The sequence below is a fragment of the Rhyacophila brunnea genome, unplaced genomic scaffold, assembly GCF_057557595.1.
Source record: "Rhyacophila brunnea isolate RB1 unplaced genomic scaffold, BYU_Rbru_1.0 scaffold_18, whole genome shotgun sequence".
Taxonomy (NCBI): Eukaryota; Metazoa; Arthropoda; class Insecta; order Trichoptera; family Rhyacophilidae; genus Rhyacophila; species Rhyacophila brunnea.
In genome coordinates, this window is record NW_028232837.1 from 29801690 (window position 1) to 29810933 (window position 9244).

At 33.4% G+C, this 9244-nt stretch overlaps 1 long non-coding RNA gene across 1 annotated transcript; it reads left to right on the forward strand.

Moving 5' to 3' along the window:
• The first annotated feature begins 2594 nt into the window (after positions 1-2594).
• LOC147073413 (uncharacterized) lies at positions 2595-7057 on the forward strand. The gene is made up of 3 exons (XR_015070451.1): positions 2595-3620; positions 4207-4363; positions 4645-7057. It is a non-coding gene; the product is annotated as an uncharacterized LOC147073413 (long non-coding RNA).
• The last annotated feature ends 2187 nt before the right edge of the window (positions 7058-9244 follow it).

Sequence of the window (9244 nt, forward strand, 5' to 3'; positions counted from 1 at the left end):
TTAGTGGCAGTAGGTACTTTCTCTTGACAGTGGTAAAACGAAATGCTGGATTTAATATTGTTAAAGAAAGTTATTTCAGGTATAATTATCCAGGTAATATTAATGTATGTACAGCATGAGCTATCTATGTCCCAGTTTGAAATTTAACAAGTACGTACCCCAGTTTCTCAATCAACTCGAGAATATTATTAAATATCTACATATTATTTGATAGCACACCGAATATAAGCCGATGAGCTACTTAGGCAATAATTTCAATATGCTACACACTCACTACTTGAAGGGTGCCATCCATCGGTCCCTGAGGAATGTTTGGTTTTATCTAGGCGGATAATTTTCTTTAGAGAAAAAGTCATTCAAACGTTTAATTTTTTTTTAAAGAAAGCTAAATAATGTCCCCTGAACCTGATCGGAAAACAGTTCAAAGGCATAAAATATGGTAAACATAAATATATCTACTATATAACTATTGTAAGTGATACTTTTTAGCCATATTGTACCAATATTAGCAAACATTAATCAAATCGTTATTGCACTGATGACTATTATTACTGTTGATATAGGCGATTTTAATATTAATTACAGTCCTGAAAAAACAACCTTTCACATAATTTACAGGCAAGCTACCATGAAACGAAGCTAATAATTTTATATTATTTATCTGTCAGGTTTGTATTTATATATTTTTATATTTTTTTTATTGCAGAGTAAACAGCCGGTACAAGAGTATGTTACAAGAGTTATGTTACAATACATATTATGATTCTGTTCCGAGGTCCGAGACTCGGTAGATGAAATGCTGAGCGGACTGATACAGGGACTGAGATACTAACAGACCGGGAACTTAAAGTCGAATGATATGTACAATCAATTTGTGATCCGCTATTTATCGACGTACCTACTCACAATCAAAATAATATTTAGGAAATAACTTTTATAATTGAGTCAGCTATTTTATATAGAGTTTGGGCTCATTGAATATGGCTGACTATGTGGCAAAAAGGATATTGCAGAAATTATAATTGCCGTCAGCTATTTACTGAGTTTTCAATAATTGAACACTACGGGAAATGGATATCAAAGAATTCGTAACTGCGGTCAGTTATTTAATATTGCCAATCAATATGCTGGCAGTGGCACGGATTGAGTTATTTATCCCCATATTATTCTGAAGAATTAATTATACATCTCCCCGGAAGTAAGGTGACATCAAAACAATATTATATTCCCGAGAATCACGCAAAACCAATCTCGAATAATTATCGGATACCTATCCCGTTTATCGGCTATTTTCCCTATATCCCTAATCCAGTTTATCGGCTATTTTCAAAATGTGTTTTCCGCTGTATTCTTCATAACCGAACAGTACCGTAATTTGTTATCAAAGCTACGCTGTATGCTTGAATGACCTCAGTACCTTACCTACCTTTATACATAGTGATTAAAGAATACAACTTATAGGTATTGTAGATATCTAGTAGGTATCTACTAATCTGGCCAGTCCTGGGCCTTTGCATCACTATAGTTTAACAACTTGACCTTGAAATTGCGCAGATTGCGGTTTCTTCTACTGCGCACGAATTACATAACTTTAATTATTGTTATCGTTATTATTTCCAACTGCTCTTACATGAAACCTATTGCATCGTTTTCTCTCGCTCGGCGTCCCTGTAACTACGATATGTTTTCTGTCAAAACTCAAACTTCACGCTTATGTGGTATATTTATAGTATAAATAAAGCAATGTTTTAAAATAAACTACCTACATACTTACTGTCCAATATTAATGGTGGCTGAATATTTATAACTTATTATTTAAAGTGACTGTGACTGCGACGTGATCTCAGATAGTCATATTTAAATAAAATACTCTCGAATAAGTAGATAGGTACTATATTATTATGTTCTCTAGATAGATACATAGCCTATAGGTGTTATTTTGTACGAAACTACATAAAGGCTAAAGATATTGAACATCTCTATTGTAAACCATGTAATTTAATACGCGTCTACCACCGGCGTCGACTGTAATATAAATGTAGGTAGGTATCTATCGACGATAAAAATGATAATTTTATTTACACTATCAGATGAAATCGATACATTTTTGATTCAAATGCATTCAATGTTGTGTTATTTTATTTACAATAAGTATTGAATTGGAAACTTGAACAAATAATTCCATTAATTCCTGACGCCATCTGACGAAAATGACTATAAACTAGTCGTAAAAAATTAAGTTCTCAAGTAGACTGTGGAGATCTAACACAAATAGTGCACACTAAACTTTGTCTGTCATACTTATTTGTTTTTCTTGAACTTCGACTACAAATTATAGATTGTAATGGTTAGTTTTTTTTTAATTCACTAAGCCCTGCCCAAACCACACCACAATAGATAAAAATGATTCTTCTATCTATTAAATATCTAAAATTATGTACTATTTAATGGCATAATTTTAGATATTAATAAATAAAAAATATCTGAAATTTTGTCATTAGGTACCTATCTATTATGTCTTGGTTAGGCAGGGCTTAGTCAATTGTTTTAAAAAAATCTGAAATTTGTATTCTTAGTTTAAGGTGATGTCTCTAGGTAAAGTTGTTATCGAAAAATAGCTAGAAAAGTTTATTAATCGGTAAATATATATTCAAAAGTAATGAGAAAAATAAAATAAAAAATTAAGAAGTATCATGGAGTTCTATATATCAAAAATACGTGTCAAATTCGGTACATTTCTATCGGGTGGTAAGAATGAATGACATAAGATTTATTATCAAAATTACGATAAAAATGTACGTAAATCTATTACCCAGGGAAACGCTAAACGAAAATTGGAATTTATTATATCCTTATATCTTGTTTTTCAAATTTAAAAAACATCGATTTAGAGGTTAGAAAGCACGCAATTAAAATCGAAAAACCTCGGCTTAGACGCAATTTATCGCGAAAAACGTTTAGCGTTTCTATTAAAAATATTATTTATTAATTTTTACGGCAGTAATTTGAATTTAATCTTGTATTTTTGTATATTAACGAATCGATAGAAATCGAAACCATAATAATTGCCCAAATTCAACCGATGTTTGGCTGTCCGGTGCTGCCACCGTGGAACTATTTCGAAACAATACACATATACAAAATACACACACATGCAACAACATGACATTGAAAATGAAACTCACACATAGACAAGACAAAATAACATTTTTCTGCTTCATTTTGGCTAGGATCAGTTTGTGGTAAAACTTCGACGCGAAATTGCCATATGAATAAAAATAACTTTATAATTAAAATTACAATATTTACTTAATATACGTAGGAACCTGCCTATATTCAAAATTTGAAACTGCGAATTATTTGCAATTAGTATTTGCTTAAATTACAACTGTTTTTTATCATTATTTATGATAAAAATAATCAACAAAATAAACAAATCTCGCATTTTAACATATGGTAGCATTCGTGCTCTCGATCGAATACATAGATAACAGACATCGAATATCGGGTTTATAACAATTCTTCTTTATTTTTTTGCCATTATTATATTGTTTGAAAACAGGAAGGAATCGACTCATCAGCATAGATAAGATACTTCTCATCAGTAACATTTTTGTCAAGTAAGTAAACTTTTCAGTGTATAATAAATAATATTATTATCGTACATCAAAATGACAAACTATGTCATGCAGTTTTGATTGTCAAACAAACATTCAAAAATTATTTAAAAGAGTTACATATACTGTATTTTCAATCACCATCATGCATTTATCATCAATATATATTATTTTAGGCGTATACTCATCGTTTTCGTAAAATTATAAATACTTTACGTCAGTTTGAGGTTATGTTTATGACAAATGTCATCGAGCCTATCTTGTACGTTTTGTAAATTATCTAATAGATAGTGAATTTCTTTCATTCGCATAATATGATTGTAGAACCGAATTTAATAAAATTAAATTTTAATTTCATTCAAAATTACTGAAACTTGTCTCGAAAATGTATCTCATAATCATCATTATAATTATTCACAATGCTGTACAATGTAACCATATTGATTATAATCAAATATTTTATGTGCTTTCAAACACGTGTCCGTGTTTTTAATACAACATAATCGTAAATTGAAAACGTTATCTACAGTGATAAGTTTAACACGAGTATATGAATATAATGAGGTTATGTTTTTTTGTTTACATATAGATAAATCTTTTAATACTGATGAACTCGACGAAATATTGGACGACAGTGACTGCGAAGTCGGCGACGGTTACGAGTCCGACAACAGCGACGACATTTACATTCGACATTTACAACCTTCGACATCACAATCCAGGGTTCTTCCCTGGCTCACAAAATGGTAGGTTTACAATTTTCTTAATAATATATTTATTGGTTTTATATACCATCCAGTCATACATTAGATTCATTTTCATTACATGCTTTGGCATAAAAACAAGAATTCATTACATCTTGTACACATGATGTAGCGATTGTCTCGAATGAGGAGTTGATGGTTTGAATAGTAAACTTCAATCAAAACATATTATTGCCCATCATTATTTGTATTTTTACTGCTAAATACTTGAATTAATGAGGAAATATGGATTATGTAATAATATTTTTTTCCTATTGTTTCAGTATGCCGAATGCTGGTCCGGAATTGGAGGAAGATTTGTTGGCGAGAGGGCATGTTGCTGACAATGTACTCAGCTCCTTTTTCGAATACTTCAACCTCGCTCTCTTCGAAAAAATAGCTGAGCAGACAAATTTATATTCAGCACAAAAAAGGGACTTGTGGTCGGTGAATACGAATTCGAAATTCGTATTCACCGTCATCCAAATTATGATGGGTACATTAAGGTTTCCGCAGACTCGAATGTACTGGTGTTTATGATCTAAGCATTCCAATCATTAATCAAGCAATGCCCAGAGACGGGTACTTCGAACTGCGGAATCACTTTCATTTTGCAGATAACACTGATAAACTTTGGAAGATTAGTCCCTTTTTAAGTGAGGTTCTAAAAAAATGCCATACTTTGCCCAGACCTGCTCATAACTCCATCGACGAGCAAATGATGCCGTTCACTGGCCGCTGTAGACACAGGCAATTTGTGCTTAACAAGCCAAATCCTGTAGGCCTTAAAAATTTTGTTCTCGCGGCCAGAGATGGATTAGTGATAGATTTTCACATATATGTAGGGAAGGGAACGGTATCAGATGGAGATATGAAGCAGTTCGGTCTGGGCGCAAGTGTGGTCAAGTTACTCTGCCGGACTCTCCCCAATCCTCCTGCATTGTCTATACTGATCGTTTTTCACTAGTTTGAAGCTCGCCGATTCGTTACTTCAAGACAAAATATTCTTAACTGGAACTGTCAGAAGTAATAGAATCGGCGATGTGATTAAGAAATTAAAAAAACGATAAGGCCTGTGAGGGTTTTTAACCACTTTGTGGTCTTGGCGGTAGTAAACTGTTGGCTAATGTATATGCGGAATTGTAAACTAGAAAATGTACCCCGAAAGGATATTATGGGACTGTTGTCGTACTGAATCAGATTAGCGAAAGCTATGATTCGGTATGAAGATCGGGTAGCCAACATTTTAACACTGCCAGCACGAGGTCGGCCAAGAAACATGTCGACATCGCAGGTAGACACAGAGCCACCAGCTCGCAGGAGAACGGTTTTCCCCCAACCGATCGCTGAGGTACGTTTGGACAGCGTTGGCCACCATTCAGCATCCGTGTGCAGATACCCTGGATGCAAGTCCCGCACCAGTTATATTTGCATAAAATGCAATATATACGTGTGCACAAAATTTTGCTTTGAGCTGTATCACACAGTATAGGATGCAGCTCAAAGCAATTTTAAAGTAGATATTTAGGGTTTTATTTCATAATTTTAACTAATTTTAAGTGTAAATATATTTAATTATCCTATTTATAATGTTTTTGTATTGTTTTTATTGTGTAATGTTCTATTAAAATTGACCATTCCTATGACAAGTTGTTTTCTTTACCTTCCCTAAGTTTATAGAGTAGGTAATATTCATCTGCAGTGTGACCTGGTAGCATATATAGTACATTAGGATCGGACATGGTTGAAACGAAATGAATTGGGATGTCTATATAATATCGACATTGTCATAATTATAACTACAGTCGAACTCGGTTATTACAATCTCGGACATAGCGAGATCTCGGATGTAATGAGGAAACAGTCGTTGACATTTGGTATATGATTTTCTCCGTACATTTTTATTCACTGTTATAACGAGATACTTATCGGATATACCGAGCTAAAATACTGGTAATGTGTTGATCGTTTAAAGACATTTCGACCCTAAGCAATAAAATCCGATCGGACAGGATGCCGCCGGGGACAGATTACGTTTATGACACTAGTTAAGTGTCTAATTGTTGTTTTCGCCGACAATAAAAATACCTATTCTCTGATATAACGAGTACCGCTTATAACGAGCACATTCAGCCGGTCCAACCTTCCTAGTAATAACCAAGTACAACTGTATATTCCTTATTTTGTTTAATAATAATTCGAATGGCATTTGTTTTGCTATTCATTTCATATCATTCTTTTATTCCACCTCTAGTAGAAATTCGATGTAATTGTCAATTGTACAAGATTAAACTCAATCTTATAAACATTTGTACTTAAATGTTCATTTACTACTATAAATGAATTTTACTGTAGAAAAATATTTATATTAATTCGTATTGACAACGTAAAAAAATCTGGTTCATTGACTGGACAGGATACCCTTGTATTGCCACTGTAAAAAAAACTACGGTAAACAAAATGTAAAAATCATAAACACTTTAAATCAAATCAAATAGATATGTTAGAATTGTAAATATTTTATGGGGAAAATATTAATTGTAAATATTTTTACATAGGTAAGTAAATATATAATAAATTTAAATGCATTTTTATCAAGCTTATGATTTTTAATATATGGCGACACACAATATTTAATTTTATATTTTATTGCCATCTGGTGGCGATCGACGAAAGTTTTTAGTAACACATTTTTAGAAATTCATGGTAGATGCCTGTAGATGCCTTTAGATGGCGTTGAAGTCACATTTGATCGTAAATTGAGGCAAAGAATTCGCCTTAATGAAATCAAATAAGCATGATTGACAAAATGTACACTATTTTTGTCGGAACTCCACAGTTTACCTCCATTATTTTGGTTTGGTTAGGGTTTAATTGAATTGTAAAAACTAACCAACACCATTTGCAATTAGTATTCTTAGTTCAATGAAATCAAATAAGTGTGTCTGACAAAGTTCATTGTGCACTATTTATGTTAGATCTCCATGGCCTACCTCCACCCTTCGCCACTGCTGGTAGGTACAATACAAATACCATTAAATGTATTATCATTTGTTGGTGTTGACCTTATCACCGTGCAGAGCTTACCGACGTGGCTAAACCCCTCACATTCCAACGATACTACAAGAGTGATCGACATACTACCTACAGTGATGAAGTGGAAAAGGTTTTTGTATGCGCAAATATGATATGAGGCTACCGTAGTGTAGCATAAAAAATAATTAGTTTTAACTCGTAAGTTACATATTTTATTGAATGATATACCTAGGTACTATCTTAGTCGAAATTAAACTGATTAAAGTTTTATCTGTTTAAAATAATGACAATGTACCTTCGCTTATTGTTGGCCTTACTATCTTGCCAACGTCTCTACTTTCTAAGATCCGTTGAAATCTGCATTTTAGAAGAATCCATATAAGGGAATTCACGCCATGACGATGCGATCGTCGTAAATAATATGGATATTATATTATCGACAATTGATGCAGTAAGGACATATAAGGAAATTCTTAAACAATAAAGTATCTTATCATGTATATAATGTGTATAATATAAATATAGTTCCCAGTAGTGAGCGTTGCCTTGTCACCTAACTCGGCTATAGGAAGCCCAGACGACGTTCGAATTAATGTTAATTAATTTTAAAAAAATATATGATTTTGTCAATATGTGGGTAGTAAAAACATATGTGTAAATTTGCGTTATTGTCAGGAACACAGAACAGATAATAAATAGAATTCCGATAGGCAATATTCAATACACTACATTTTGATGCAAGGTTTCGTGTAATGTGTGAGTGTCCTACGAAAATTAAACACGCGTTATACACGTGCAATAGTGTGTGTAATACACCAATATTAAATTAGCGTCAATGCATAAACCGAGAGCAGTTGTCAGTATTCGACGTAGGTATGACGTATTCTTGACACGTGTTTAAGTTTATCCCGGATTATTCCTTACTCGAGATCGGTTACCTGCTACTCCTTACCCGTTAGGAATTTCAGTTCCCATTATTTCTGAGTTCCCGGTATTAGGTACCTATGTAGATACATATAATATGTTGTGATAAAATTATTAAATTTACCACGCACTTCTAACTATATAAGCCAAGGCCTGAACAAAAACGATGCACGAGTGCGAGTGAGCGAGTCTGCGACACGCGCTAGAGTAAGATAAAAGGTCTACATATTTTTAAGTTGGTTTCCAAAAATATCGCCGGCAAATTGTGCTGAATCGCTTCACGTAGCGTGTTGTTCGTGTTGCTAAATTTGCTATTTTTTGTGTTAAACATAAAGTCAGTGGTAAATATTTTTAGTTAATTAAGTAGGAAAGGTATAGTCTGTGATATAAGCAATACAACTGCAACACGATTTTGCCGTACTACGGTCTACGGTGCCACTGTAGAAAGATTCCAGTATACCTAGACCAGTAGTCGGCAAACCGCGGATCGCGAGCCATATGCGATTATTTGGCCCCTTGAGTGCGGCTCCACCACAAATGCCCTGTCCCCTATTTGACATGGCTACAAAGAAGAAGCAAAGAAAAATGGAAGACGAAAACCGTGAATTTAAAGTTGAATGGACCGGGACTTTATTCAAAACTTAAATGGCCTACCGACCTGTATTATTTGTCGGAAAAATTTGGCGCATTCAAATTTATAGAGACACTTTATAACAAACACGTGTCATTTCTCACTAAATATCCTGTCGGTGATGCAAGAATGAAAGCAGTTGAGGATCTTTAGAAGAGTCAAGAAAAATCAAGTTCTGTATTTAATTACTGAATACAATCTTCCAATAATGTTAATATAGCAAGTTTTGTGGTTAGTAAAGAGATTTCTAGAGAGGAAATCATAGTAAATTGAGAAGTCGTCTTATTATTACA